The 15791-nt window shown below is 41.8% G+C and overlaps 2 protein-coding genes across 2 annotated transcripts in view; both read left to right on the plus strand.

Moving 5' to 3' along the window:
- Positions 1-15791, plus strand: part of RPL31 (ribosomal protein L31) — a 279049-nt gene that overhangs the window by 67673 nt on the left and 195585 nt on the right. The window lies entirely within an intron of this gene.
- The window catches only part of NPAS2 (neuronal PAS domain protein 2), a 147757-nt gene that overhangs the window by 1110 nt on the left and 130856 nt on the right, over positions 1-15791 (plus strand). The gene's annotated exons all lie outside the window — the stretch shown is intronic.

Raw genomic sequence — 15791 nt, forward strand, 5'->3', positions numbered from 1 at the left:
ACCAGTGTATGTCCTGATTTTGCAGACTGACGACTGCTGTGTTTTATTTGTGTTGATTTTGCGTTGTTTTGGATGCTGGGAGACTTTGATAAATAGGGGTTTCTGTATCAATGCAAAATTGGAACAATTCTGGGGCAAAACTGTTGAAATCAAGAGGATTTTTTTCTGTGATACAGTGTGTTTTGCTCCAGAATTGCAACACTTTTGCTTTAAATCAGCAGTCTGTGCTGCTCAATTTTTAAATATATTTTTGTGTACGGCGGTATTTTTCTTTCCACATTTTCTGAACCGGGAAGTCCCTCAGAGCATATATGTGTGGTCCCCTGCATTGCCGTCGTAATGCATGGGCACGCTGGGCAGTTACCCGGGGGCCCCACGAGCATAGGGGCCCATGCTAATCTATGCACAGACCAGAATTTAACACTAATTTTCTGATCACCCGGCTGTGCCATCTCCGTCAGTATGATTTACCAACCAAGTACCATTTTTATGTTGAAATTTTTGTTTTTCAAGTTCAAGGCTCATGTTTACATTTTTATTCCTGTGAGTGGTTGTGTAGGCAGGGCCCAGTGCACTGCTTTGCCTGGGGGTCTATAATGCTGTTCAGTGGGCACAATATGGCCACGGGGTCAGACTCGCATGGTGAGATGACATTGTGATTTTCTATTGGTGACCTCCTCACCGCCATATTTGTTTCTCACTGATATCACTCAGGTCGCCATGTACCTAGGAAATGGGGGGGGGGGGGGGGAGGGGAACGGGAAGGAACTCTCGCTTCAGCTTGGTTAACTAAATAATGTATTGATAACAAAGGTGCAAAAGGGGATAAGGAGTGATAGTGAAGATTAGAGAAAGCACACCCTTTTGATAGCACTCATTGTATAGTATGATATGATGATAATATTAAAAAAACTATTTTAATGATATTAAAGTAAAAAAAGGAAAAGGTCTATGTGAAACTTAATACAACTAAAGTGTATTAAAGTGAGTATATCACTAAGGTGACCAAACATACAAAACAAAAAGAGACGCTATATACATTTTGTCAAAAACTGAAACACAAGGGATATCCAGATGATGGGTGAAAATACCACTGATGATAATTAAAACCTAGATAGGTTATGGTAATTCATGGATAACCCTTGGGTACAGCACTAATAATAATTGTTAATAATTGCCTCTACGCATGTGCGACTGTGTAATGGCCACCGCGTCGCGCGATCTCCTGTGCATGCGCAAACTGTCGCACCAACCCCAACATGGCCACCGGACGCCTTCTGCGCATGCGCAAGCCTTTGTGCATGCGCAAATACTCTAAACGTGGCGGTGTCCTGTAACTGATGTCGCCGGGAGCCCCTGCCGACGCACTCGCTCCCACAGCAGCCCCCACCGGAGCGAGGGTAAGGGAGGGAGAAAGGGGAAACCGGGGAGCCAGAGGGGACCTGGCTACATAAATATATATATATATATATATATATATTTATCTATATATATACATGTAGAGGTATCAGTACCGTGTAAAGCCGAGCTTCAATAATCAAAAAATAAATAGATGATACCGTTCTGTGGCTAACGAAATGCTTTTATTTGTGCGAGCTTTCGAGATACACTGATCTCTTCTTCCGGCGATGTTACAATGAATGAAGCAAGCAAAAGGTATACTTAAAAGCAGTGTCTATATATATATATATATATATATATATATATATATAAACACAACATTACCATTCTCTCGTCCGGTAAAGAAAGACTGCACTCGGTTCAGTAATCATGAAAAACTGTATTGGGCATCTGAATAAAAAAGATAAGTCACCCAATCCGACGTTTCGGTCCTGGAATAGGACCTTTCTCAAGGGGGTGCCTATTCCAGGACCGAAACGTCGGATTGGGTGACTTATCTTTTTTATTCAGATGCCCAATACAGTTTTTCATGATTACTGAACCGAGTGCAGTCTTTCTTTACCGGACGAGAGAATGGTAATGTTGTTTTTCTATTATTTGAGACTAGCACCTGTCTATATGAACCAGTACATTGAGTGCAAGCTGTGATGTTGGTTTTTATATATATATATATATATATATATATATATATATATATATATATATATATATATATAAAATGGGAACCAGGGCACCGCGGGTTGTTTCAGGTAATATAAAAAAAAATCTTCCCCCCTCCAAAAAAATTAAGTGATTAGTACGAACATAGCCCCTGCAGGAGTTACTTAGCAAAGCCTCCCAGCTCCTAAACTGGGGCTTAACCAAATAATTGCTCCAGCGTTATCAACTACTTTTAAATTGGATTTATTTTCTGGTGCAGTTTTTGCACCGCTTTTGCAGCTGGGAAGCTGTAATAAATTTAGCTTATTAAAAGGAAATACATAAAACCCTGTATCAAATGATATATTCATATACTGTATTTAAAGAAGCAATCCCGCATGGTCAGATTTGATAGCTCCTCTGGAGCTAAACCGCGAGAGCCTCCGGTTCCTGAGATACTAACAGGTGTTTCTGCTCCCTGGAGGGAAATTAAAATGGCCAGCAAATAGGAAGCAGGAGTATATGCTATGGCTTTCTATTGGATGGGGGAGGAGAGGGGGCGTGTCCTCCGAAGCTTAACTACAATATTTTTTAGATCCAGGCACCTCCCGTTCTGGTTCCTGTAATAAAATCAGTTTGTCATTTTGGTGGGGTTGCTGCTTTGATATTACTATAAAAAGTGGAACATTTTGTGAACGTTGCTCTTTCATTCATCTATGAGCTATAAGAGATACATTTTGTTGAGGGAGAAATTGAATCTTGCGTTTTGCAACGCAAACGTTAACATGGTATTTTTATTTTACATAATACTTTCAGAGTATTTTAATAAACCACTTTGCAGCCAGGAGTGTCTGCAACACATTGCTTTGCAGGCTCCTATATAAAAAATTTTTAGAAGCCGTGCCTTGTAGGCAGAGATTTCAAACTAATGAGCTTGCAAACGCTGTGTTGGCATGTCAGGCATGTGGTCATAAAGTGACTTGCCTTAGGTCACACTGAGTGGGTCTTGACACTGGAACTTTTGGTTCACAGCCCAGTGTGTTAACCTCATCGTTTTGCAAGTACGGTCTGCAACGTATAGTATCATCCGGTGCTGCTGTCCACTCTGGAACTGAAATACTAACTGTAACTTGGCAAAGTACAGGGTATGCTTTTCGGAACATAGAATCCTAGGGAACACCCGGCCTCTTGCACATAGTGAGCTGTCCAGAATGCGCAGGGATCCACAGGTGTCTCATGGAGTGAAGAGCTGCAAGGCATTAAAAAGTAAAAGCCTGTTGGGTGAGGTGGCACCTCTGCTCCTGTTCTATCCTCAGCATACAGTACAATCTAAAACACTGACCACACCTGTGCCCTCAAGTTCTAATAACTGCATATGTGCTGTTCAGTGTACTCAGGGAGTGGCTCGCCAAACTTTTACCACATCAAATTATGGCACACCTGAGACACTGTTTCATTGTGAACTGAGAAAAATAATTTAGAGGATGCAAACAACATCTTACTGGAGTAACAAAGAAAGCATTGAATTAGATATTGCTTTGTTAAAATATGTGCATCTGCCAGTAAAGATGCTTAGACAAGGTCTGGCCAACTACAGTCCTCATATCCGACTTCAGCACGTGGCTTAATCAGTGGCTCAGTCAGAATGTGTGAGCCACTGATTGAGCCACCTGTGCTGAACCAGGGATATCCCTAATACCTGGCCTGTTGGTGACCCCTGAGGACTGGAGTTGGTCACCACTGGCTTAGACAGAGTAGTGGTCAAGGTATACTCAGCATGTAAAAACCTAGTACGCTGGTACTACTAACTACAAAATTAGCATTTGAAAGATACCACTTATTAATCAAACATTGGTTTGATTTAGTATGCTACAATGTTACTAGAAGTTCCCCCTTTATACAATTTTTAAACGCATGATTGTGTATTTCTATATTATCTTCAGCTTAATTACAAGCATAGGAATCTTATGTACCAAGATTCCAGGCCCCCAACCATAATTTTCCTTTTTCAGGTAACCATATCTTAAAATACCATATACTGTATAATGAAAAGAGTATACAGTGATGGTAAACAAGGGCATACATCCAGGCAAATAAACGTAATAAACATAATTAAAAGGGTTTTGTTTTTCTTCAGAGGAGGTATTGTGCTAAAACTAAACCAAATACATGAGAAATTAACTTTTAGAAATGTGGCAGTTATTTACAAAAAATAAACTGGTGTACATTACATATTTGGGGATGTGGAATTGAACATTGAAAACAATACTAAATGTCTACACACATGTTTACTTTCAGCTTAACAAATCACATCACTGTCTCCTTACATGATATATTGATTATGTTAAAATTATAGGGTTCCATGTTAAAATGGACAAGAAGGAAAAGGTACTCCATTTGCATGTCATTTCCCAGAATCCCTGGCTGTAGTGGAAGCAGTGTATATGCTAAGAGATAATGGGGGAAAGTAGGATTGCTATGTGAGACGCGAATATGCTCAAGAGTGGTTATTTTTATTTGCTGTATGGTATTTATTAAAGTTATCCAGCTGCAAAAATCACCACTAGATTTAGCAATGAAAAATATTTTCACCGCTTAAAACTGAACATTTTTTTATTTTTTGCATTTTTCTTTGGTACATTTGTTCTGTGGATTTCTTTACTACTTTTTGTAAGAATTTTCAGGTGAGATAATTTTATGTGTAGCTCACTTAGACTGTTGTACATCTTGTTCTTATAACTTTAAGTAGTACTTTGAGCAACCTCCAAATTTTTGCCATAAACAGTGTATTTTCATTTCTGTACAGCTGCGATGAGCATCCAGTGCCCCAATTGAAATTTGTTTCTTGAATAATGCGTGTCATTGCCTTGTCTTTGGCCCCTTCTCTATGTGTGACACTTTTAACAAAGATAAATTGATATTGCAGTGTATTCATTTGCAAGGATGGAGGAGCTCACACGAGTATTGCATCATTAACATATCATTAATGGTAAAACATTTAGGCAATGTACAAAAGCTGGAATGCGTATTTTACATTTGTTTGGCACCACATGGATAGATGTAATAACATGATTCATCATGTTCCCTTGCTGTTCTGCTTCACTAGTTGAGACAGGATTTCAAGCAGATGAATAGTGCCCATTGGCAAACGGGGCAAAACTGTTCTGTATTGGAATGATTTACGTTCATACAACCGCTGCATATTTTTATATCTGTAACATGTAGAACAGAGTTGTGGTGGATGAAATTAGATTTTATTGCAGGTTGTGATTAAGTGCTTTTCAATCCTATCCTCAAGGTCCTGAGCTAGTGATAAAAACAGAATCTTACTCATATGTAGGTTAGGTGAATTCATCTGTGTTTGTTAATGGATTGGGTATCCCTAAAACCTGGTGTGGCCGTCTTTTTCTTAGGAGAACCACTGATGTAGCATTTCTTGGACCAATGTACACATTTTGTTATGTAGCCCTCTTTCCCTATAACTAAAGGAACTACGTGTGCTGAATACAGTACCTGCTTGCTCACAGGAGGCCTAAGACTCCGCCTCTGCGAGGCTGGGGTGAGCTCTTTCTTCCTCGAGTACAGTGCCTCCACCTATGAAGGATTCCAGCGTGAGCGGGATAATCCCTCATAGGAACCAATACTGTAAAGAGTAATACACACTTGTATTTATTGTAACACACTATAACAATACAATAACAACAACAGTACATATACTGTATATCACACCAATGCAACAACGCAATGTGATAACCCACTGTCCCCAACAGTTCAGGGGGTGCCCTGGGCACCTGTAACCCGATGTCCGCAGAGCAGACCCACCCAAAATGTGAGGTAGCGCTACCCCCCTTGTGTTGTGGGGGTGCACGGTGGGTACCTTCCTTTCTATGACCAGGGTATGGTGGAGATCCGGGGTTAACAGAGCCCCAGGGTGATCCCGCGACATGGGATCTTCAATGTCCCCTCTCGCCTTACAGGTGTTACGATGCGCGGAACACGCCCCCTGTGGTGTGTTCCTTCCTTACCTGTTTTCTTCTGATCACCGCCCTCTAGCTGCGAGTCAAGATCCTGTGTCTTTAAGGATTCTGACGCAAATGATGCCATCTTGCTTCCTGGCAAATCCTGCCCTCTTCCTCCTGACAGGAAGTAAGCCTCTCTCTGACTTTCTCATTGCTAACAGCTGCTGCTTCCTTTTAAAAGCAGTCAGTGGCTACCTGCCCAGGACCCTGCAAAGTACTACCCCAGTACTCTATGCTGTTCCTGCCTGAACTTCCTCTGGGACCTGTACTCATCTCCTTTGGATTCCGGAAGACTGGGACAGTCACTCATTCTACCACTGAGGTTAGTTTACCGTCGGGTAGTGTAGGACCTGCTGATAGGGTTTACCTTGACGTGGTAGCAGACTTACAATACCTTGGCCAAAGTATTCAACTAAACAAATCTTAGTTTGAACTTAGTATTTGCTGCACTCTTCTGTTACTGGCACTATGCCTTTAAGGAGGTGCTGAAGAGTTGGCTTTCCCCCGCGTTGGTGCCTGAGAACGCACGCATTCCCGCTCTGCTTCCAGAGCATGCGCACACATGCAGCTGGGCTAGTCGTGTCCCTGAGCTTGGCTCCGGACGCGTTGCGCATTCTCGTGCGTGCGGCGTGCTCACGTGACTACGTGCGCCGATCCCCAGCTGCGCGGCAACTCACTCTCATTCGTCTCTCCTGCGGATTCCCCACCTCGCTATCGGGTCCCTCTCTTTTCCCTCGGCTTGTGTGTAGGAGCACAAGTGTAACAACAGGTGGCGGTCTGCCTCGTGGGGGAGCTCCAGCAGGAGTGCCCCCCTTAATGTCTATAGTACCCTGGGCCTGGTCCCAGGCCGCAGGGCACCACGTGGCTGTCTGTCCGACGGCACGTTAACTGTAGCTGCAATGCTAAGGGGAGGGTCCCTACCTTGGGCCTTCCCTGCAACACTCAACTGTTTGGAGGGATCGAGGCCTAACTGGGGCCTTGGGGCAGAGTCCTGGCCTAGTCCAGGGGCTTAGTAGCTCCCTGGACATGTCTATCCTCTCTGCCGGCTCCCTCAGAACTGGCGCACGCGGTCTGGTGCCCACCAGTCTCCATTTGAATTGGCGGAGGTTCCTTCCAAAGGATCTTTTGTTACTTTATCCAGAGTTTCACTGGACTCCTCTCGGTTACTTGTTGGTACTACTGGAGATGGTTCAGGTTTGTCTTCCCCCACTTGAGGAATAGGTAGCAGGTAATTTCAATGTCAGACCCTTCTGCATCTCGGATTCGGTATACAGGTAGGCCCGACATCTGGGACTCTACTTCGGAGGGAGCTTCTCGCCAGCGTTCAGCTAACTTGTGTTTCCCTGGGATTCCTACATTTCACAGGAGAAATGCGTCTCCGGGCCGAAGTTCCCGATGGCGGACCTTATCGTCATATTTCCGCCTGTTATTTTCGTTCAGCCTGGCGGTGGCTTTCTCGGACAGCTGATATGCTCTATGGAGGTTATCCTGGAGCCGTCTTACATACTTGTAATGTGTCATGTTCGGTACTCCGTCAGTGGACACTTGGAGCTGAATGTCCACAGGTAGGCGCGCCTCTCTACTGAACATCATGAAATAGGGTGTGTACCCGGTGGATTCATGTCTGGTGCAATTCTATGCATGCACTAGTGGTTCGACATGCCTGCTCCAACTGGCCTTTTCGGAGCCCTTCAGAGTGCTTAGCATGTCTAGTAGGGTTTTGTTGAGCCTTTCTGGCAGGACGTCTCCTTCAGGGTCGTATGGAGTTGTGCGGGACATCTCAATGTTGAGCATGTTTAGAAGTTCCTTTAACAACTTGCTCTCGAAGTCTCTCCCTTGATCGGAGTGCATCCAATTAAGCAACCCATAATGGATCAGACATTTCTGGTGCTTGGACTATGTAGAAACACAAATATTCTTGTATAGGATGTAGATCTATGCAATATGGACAATTCCAGATCTTCAGGAGTCAAATGGAGAACTTTTACCTCAAGAAATTGGAGACATAAAGACAATACACACCACCATAGTGCATTATCCTAAGATAGAGCCAATTGACTGATATGTATCAGGGATATCAGTAAAAGTATAAAATGTAATTTTCCATATAGAAAAAAAGATTGTTGGTCACAATCTACATGTAAAAAATGTACACTTGTACATAGGAATGTATGTGCACATAAAGTACAACAACATAAAAACAAAAATCCTTAATTGATATTCTTGACACGTCCGCCAATTGTAAAAATATCAATTCTACTCACAACAAGTGACTAGGACATAAGCCTTAGTGTGGAAGTATCACTGGCGCTTGAATCACCGCTCGTTGGCTGGTACTGGGTCTCGGTCTCACAGGCTGGCCTCACGATCCTGACTCCTCTGACTCTTCATCGATCGGTATGTTACCCCCTATTACCCTGATGAAGAGACCCGCAATTTGTAGCCTTGAAACACGTAGGGCTTGTGGCACAGCGCGGACACCGTAGCAGGAAAAAACTCTGTAGTGACGTCAGCAGGAGACGCCAAGCGACGAAGAGTCGCTAGCTAGCCGCTACGGTAATGAAGCTTTTTTAATATAAAATGAGCAGGGGGTCTCCGGAGCAGAACAGCGTTGATTTGAGGTCCGGAGACCCCCTGCTTCCCAAGATCCCGACCCCATACGGGGTGCCAGTATCTCCTATGCATTTTATTCCCACGGTCACGTGACGCAGGATTTTTAAATGCAGCCGGCACCCCATAACGGGATTGGGATTTTGAGAAGCAGGGGGTCCTCAGTCCTCAAATCAATGCGGTTCTGCTCCGGAGACCCCCTGCTAATCTACACTAGTATTAAATTGTATATTAAAATAGCTTAATTGTCAATTAAGGGGTTAAACCTCAGAGGCCTGTTTCTTGGAGCAGAGGAGGTGGATGAACGGGGTAGTAGTCCAGGTTGGGTGATTAGGCCTGCCTGGAAGATGCGGGAGGAGTTAACCCCATTCACTACCGCTATGGTAATGAAGGGGTTACCCAGTCCCGTTACCCCCCGGTAGGCCTAAACATCCATCCTTGGGGCTACTACTCCCTTCACCCAATCCCTCTACCCCTACGAAACAAAAATAAACACAACAACCATTCCCACCTCCTCTACCCCCAACAACTCCCCCCCAAACACATACAGTACAGTAATGGGCAAAATTATTATTATCCACATATGGATAATAGTGCATTTTCCCATTATAAAATCAAACATTAGCCAGCCAGCATAAATAAAGCAAATAAAACGTTCAACTTACCCCTGCCATCATGAAGAGCGTCCTCATCAGCATACTCCAGGTCCATGTCCTCCGTTGTCAGAAAGAACACAAGAAAAAATTAAATGGCCCCAACCCCTTAATCACCTTAGCGGTTAATAACCGCTATAATAATTAAGGGGTTAACCCACCCGGGAGGCCTAACCACCCAACCCATGACCACTATACCCACCCTCTACCCATTGATTGGCATAGTGGTAAATTATACCCATATGATATGGGCATGATAAGCCAATATAGCAGACAATGGTCACCCTAATAAAAAAGCATGAAGGCCAAAAATACACAATAATAAAAGATATACAAAAGCACCTAAACACCACAATTCAAGAAATAAAAGCACAAGCCAACCAATTAAATAAATAAAAGCACAAGCCAACCAATTAAATAAATAAAAGCACTAGCCAACCAATTAAATAAATAAAAGCACTAGCCAACCAATTTAATAAATAAATAAATAAAAACACTAGCCAACCGAATAAATAAATAAAAGCACTAGCCAATCAATCAATTCAAGAAATAAAAGCACTAACCAACTAAGCAATTATTTAATTTTAAACACTTGTTAATGTAAAAATGTATGAATTAGAAACCAGTAACCAACAAAACAAATAATTAATTGAAAACGCTAACCAATCCTAAAATGTAATAACAACTAAACCATCCAAATTCAAAACAAATGCGGGGACCACCCGAGGGCCACCAGACACCAGTGGGGACCTCCTGAGCATCCCCAGACACCCACGAGGACCACCCGAGGACCCCAGGACACCTGTGGGGACCACCCAAGGGCCCCCAGATACCCGTGGGTACCACCTGAGGCCCCCCGGACACCCATGGCCTCTGGTATCAATCATGTGGGGGTACAGGAGGTGAGTATTAGTGTTGTTGTGTTTTTAATATTTATTGTGGGTAGCAGGGGTGGGTGAAAGTTGTAATTGGCCCTTGGTGGGTGGGTAGCGGGTAGGCTTAACCCCTTCATTGCCTTAGCGGTTAGCCGCTCAGTTTAAGGCTAAGTTGCCTGTAAACGCATTTTTATTGCATCAGATTCATGCCGGGGGTCTCTGGTGCTGATATTAATGGGTATCGGCCCCGGAGACTCCCGGCATCAATCCGATGCAGAAAAAAATGTATTTTTTTTTCTGTCCCGTCTCACCGCTTCTCAGCAGCTTCCCACTAGCCTCACGCCACACACACTGACATGCACACACACACAGCTAATTATATACACTAATGGTTCCTCGTAGCATATTTCCCAGGTATCTCAGGGGTGCCTATTTTTTGTGCACACGTGTTTCACCATGTGTTGTTTAAATGTGTGTTTGCAGGGGGAGTGTTATATATATATATATGGGAAGGTGCATAATAAATAGAGATGGGTGAATGTGTTAAAAATCGACCTGCAAATTATTTCCAGATGTTTAAACAATATTCAATTTGCTGACAAAAATTTGAATGCAAAGATTTGAGCTAATGTATGGAATTCCACTGGCGGCCACCATTCGCACTTTCGATTCAACCAAACATTCGATTCACCCGAAGTTCTATATATATATATATATATATATATATATATATATATATATATATACATATATACATATATACATATATACATATATACATATATATATATATATATATATATATATATATATATATATATATATATATATATATATCTCTTTGCAATGTCTCTCTCTCTTCCTCAAACTCCATTTTTCATGGTTTGGAACTTCGGGTGAATCGACTGTTCGGTTGAATCGAAGGTGCGAATGGTGGCCGCCAGTGGAATTCCATACATTAGCTCAAATCTTTGCATTCAAATTTTTGTCAGCAAATTGAATATTGTTTAAACATCTGGAAATAATTTGCAGGTCGATTTTTAACACATTCACCCATCTCTATTTATTATGCACCTTCCCATATACTCCTCTCATTCCAATCTAACCTACTGAGGGCCAGAGTGCTTTGCAATGCATTGTGGGACCCTCTGAAACTCGAAAGGTATAAAAAAGGAGCATTGTCATATGGTAATGGTATTACTGTATTACTGCACCATGTGAGGAAGGGATTAACTGTTAGGCAGCAAAGGAGGGTAGTACACACACTCAATCAACTGGTATAGAGATGAGCTACTTAGCTGCCAGTGCTCCTGCTTCAGGGCGATCCAAGGTTCCCAAGGTAAGTAGTCAGGAAGAAGAATGCAGGCACACAGTCTTATTTTTCATCAAATTTATTGTGCCAGTGAAACCAACGTTTCGGCAAATCTGCCTTTTTCAAGGCGAGGGCTTTGTCTTGCCGAAACATTGGTTTCACTGGCACAATAAATTTGATGAAGAATAAGACGTGTATTCTTCTTCCTGATTAACTGTTAGACAACATAGCTGTAAAATGCTTTTAAAGAAATTTTCATGTAAAATATGCTTTACGGGTCATATTTTATAAGAAAGCCTCTAGGAGAGCTACTCAGTTGTTTCTGCATGTAACAACCGCAAACAATACTTGTTGCTGTCATTGCAAACATTCTCACTGATTCTTTGTGAAAGTAAGACTATCAGCATGAAACAAGATCATTCCACCCATGTAGTTACATTTAACACATATACATAAAGCTGTCAGGAAATAGGCATTATGTTGCCAGTGCTCAATTATATGTTCTTAGTCATAATAGGAGTACTTACCAGTTAGTAAATATTAAAAGCAATTGCATATACTGTAATTATATCAAGGCTGTGATTTAAAATCAAATTGCAGTTATTTTTTTTCAAAATTACTTTGTTGAAATCTTTTGAAGGCATGAGCAATCAACGCCTTTTCACTGGAACAAAATTATTCCTTTAACTCTATCAGTACTATTGGGAGAAAGGCCCCATCTCTTAACAGAGATGCAAAAACGCCTCCCCCCCCCAAAAAAAAAGTCTGATTTGGCGCAATGGTCCATTTCTTGATTTTGTTTGCATCTTAGGCCGCGCTTATAGTCCCGGCGACCGCGACGCATCGTTGCATCAAAACAAGTATATTGAATCCGTCGCCTGCGCCTGTAGTAGGCACAACGGAGCGACAGCTTGGTCGCAATCGCTGGGTCGATGAAAATGTATTTTTCGGAAGTCAATGAAAATGGATTTTTCAGCGACCGCAGCGTGACGTCAGCGGCCACGTGAGCGGTTCAGCCAATGAGGGCAAACCGCTCACGGCTATGCCCCCACCACGCCTCCCGGTCGCTGTCTCTTGTCTTTAACACTACAATCAAAAATTGCTGCTGCGACGGATGACAGTACGCCGTCGCTGTAGCAAGGACTACTGTATAAGCGCAGCAACAAGCTTGTTCAAGTGTCTTGCATCTACCGCAGATTTTTAACCCGGCAGGTTACACTACCTCTCACCTGGCCGATATGTTTGCTGCAGAGAGAAGGGGAAAATGAAGTAACACAGATGCAAAATTGGTTACATCCCATTATAGTATGTGTCCCCTGGTTAAAGAGGCAAGGCAAGAGTTTTTTTTTTTCTTCTTCGTTTTTTTAATGCAGAATTGAAGCAGGGATCTCCAGAGCTGACCCCCTTTAATTTCAGCTCTGGGCAGTCCCTGCTTCCAGATACTTACCTCTTTATGGAGTGCCAGAAGCTGCTCCAGGGTTCACCACATGACTGCTTTTCAAAGCGCCCGAACCTTGTGGGCCAATAGGAAGCCGTGATGTCACCCGGTGCAGCTTCCTATTGACCAATGTGACGAGGAAGCTGAAAACTGCAGAGGGATACCGGCAGCCTTTTCGGAGGTAAGTATCTCTGGAAGCACGGGGTCCCCAGAGCTGAAATTAACTGGGTTTAGCTCCGAATACCCCCTGCCTCTACCCTGTATTAAAAATGAAGATTCACCTATTGAAGAAAAGCACCTTTTTTTCATACATTCATCTTCTTATGCCAGTTTGCTCTTAAATTGCCTTGATAAATGCCAAGTCCCAAACTCACTAAACTCCAAAAAGTCACGGCACAATAATGTGATGTTTACCGAAATCAGGAATGGATACTAACAAAAAGAATAGTTCCCAGTACTTAATGAGATAGTATAGAGGTAAGAAAAAAATAGGAAATTTAATGTGCAGATATGTCAGCAAAATAAACATACAGATACAGATGAACAGTAATTGTAAAAAAAAAGTGGGGAACAATTGCAAAATGACACCTGTGAGAAAAAGAGAATAGGAGGACAAGGGATAGGGGAAGGAAGGGAAAACAGATGAGGGAGGGGGGACTGGGAGGGAAAGGAGGAAAAAAAAGGGTGGGAGGTGGACGGAATAAAGACAATGGAGGGGGGCAACGTTTCAGGGATAAACCCCTTCTTCTAGCCCATTCCCTACAATCTGTATGACCACAGGTACTTCCTTCACCCTTAATCCTATTCTCTTAAAAAATAAGTGAACTCATGCAACCACAAAGCCCTCTGTGGGGGTAAGCCCAGGCACACCCAAATTGGTGTAGATAGTAGCAATAGCCCTGGTTCAGGTACTATGGAGTCTGTATGAACAGAGTCAAGCTTCTAAATGCAAAATCAAGTAACCTGTCCAGTATGGATACTATTTGCCCTGAGTTTTGCGGCGTACAAATGATATGAAAAAAAACCTCTGTACGATGCCTCAGCATAACGTCATGTTATTTCAGGATAATACTACATTTTTTCAAATAACGTGACCTTACTTAAGTCTTGGTGGTACTCCCAGCCAAACAATGAAAGAAGAGAGGGAAATGACACTACAGAACGTTATTCAAGTCATACCTATGCCTAAGTATGAATTTTGCCGATTTGAGTGTATGGATAGGAGTAACATCAGGTTTAGATATGACTTTAATAACGTAACATTATTTTTGGGCATTAACATTAACAAAGCTTTGTGAGTTGCGTATTCATATGCTAGTGGCTCATTTGTATGTAACTTACATACAGCTTTCCTTAGTGTCCACTCTTTTCAATGCAATGCTTTTAATGTGATGTTAACATAAATTAACATCACATTACTTTCTTTACTGAGTACGGCATTAATGTTCTGTTAACTGCAGTTAAGGTTATGTTAAGTGGCTTTGTGTGGTTTAGTGGTCCTCAGTGTTTTGAGAGAAATATAAGAAATTGAAGTACTTTCCATTTTCAGTGCACTGTTTTATCTTCTCCCCCTCCCAATTTAAATGAAAACATGAACTTTTATTTGTGTAGTAGCTGATGATGTTTAAATACGATGTGTAGAATTAGTCTTGTTCTAAGAAGCACCTGTTCAGAACTCACCTGAGGGTAGCAAGTGTTCTGTAAGTGTGATGTGCTGACACAATATAATTGTGGACAGTGTAAGAACACATGAATCCAGTGGGATTGTGGATCAATAGTGTCTTAGAACATTGGAATAACTGCCAAGGAACAATAAGCCATTTTTACAAAGTGGTGCTATCCCAGGCACAAGAAGATGGACTATGGTGCATGAATGGGCTGGAAGGTGTCTTAATAAATATGTGCCAATATCTCTAGCTAATTATTTATTTATTTTAAACGGTGTACATAGAGTTTCAGGGTGGCTTTAGAAATACCAGACACACTTTATATAGAGATGTACAAAATTCGGATTGACAAACGTCTCGTACTTTACATCAAATACAAGACACTGCAAAAAAAAGGATTAACCCAACACTTTCTAAGCGTTCGTGTAATCTCTTCTGATATACAAAAGCAATTTTTAAAAGATGCTTTTTGCCACCTCAAGATAAGAATACGGTACTGATAAGTATTTTTTTACTGAAATTCCAAGTTAGATGTCTTCTACTAAGCATTGTATGATATTTAGATAACCAAAAATATAATATTCTGTGGGTGTACCAATAGTAGGAGTGCTAATATAGAAATTATAATGTATGACTCAAGTGGGGGGTGATGCACAAACTATGCACAGTGCAAAGCATACACTATTGAATTCCTGCGCTGACATTTTTGCTCATAATTAAAAAAAAAGTATGCTGCTTACATCTGGAATTTATTGTAAGATGAAATGATTACACAATTGTAAAGAAAAGGGAACATTGGCACACAAAGACAGAAAATGTGATTCATCCCATTATAATATGTGTGTTGGGTTAATCCTCTTATTCACGGCCTCAAGCTAAAATCTGATGCACACAGCAATATTTCCTTTAAACGGTGGCACAAAAAAAGCAAGAAGAAAATCCAACTTTTTTGCAACAGTTTTGTTCCAAAATTGCCTTAGTAAATGTATCCTGTGGTTTTCTGACTCTCTTGGGTAAGTAACACCAATTGATCATAGCTGTGTTATACGTTTAGCCTGTAGATTGTATATCATATTTGAGGCCTCATGCTGAAACTATTTATCTTTGTTGAAACCAGAACGTTCTCATTTTTGTACATTTTGTCTTATTTGCCTTGCTGCGAAGCAGAACCCTTGAA

The sequence above is a fragment of the Ascaphus truei genome, chromosome 3 (assembly GCF_040206685.1).
Source record: "Ascaphus truei isolate aAscTru1 chromosome 3, aAscTru1.hap1, whole genome shotgun sequence".
NCBI lineage: Eukaryota > Metazoa > Chordata > Amphibia > Anura > Ascaphidae > Ascaphus > Ascaphus truei.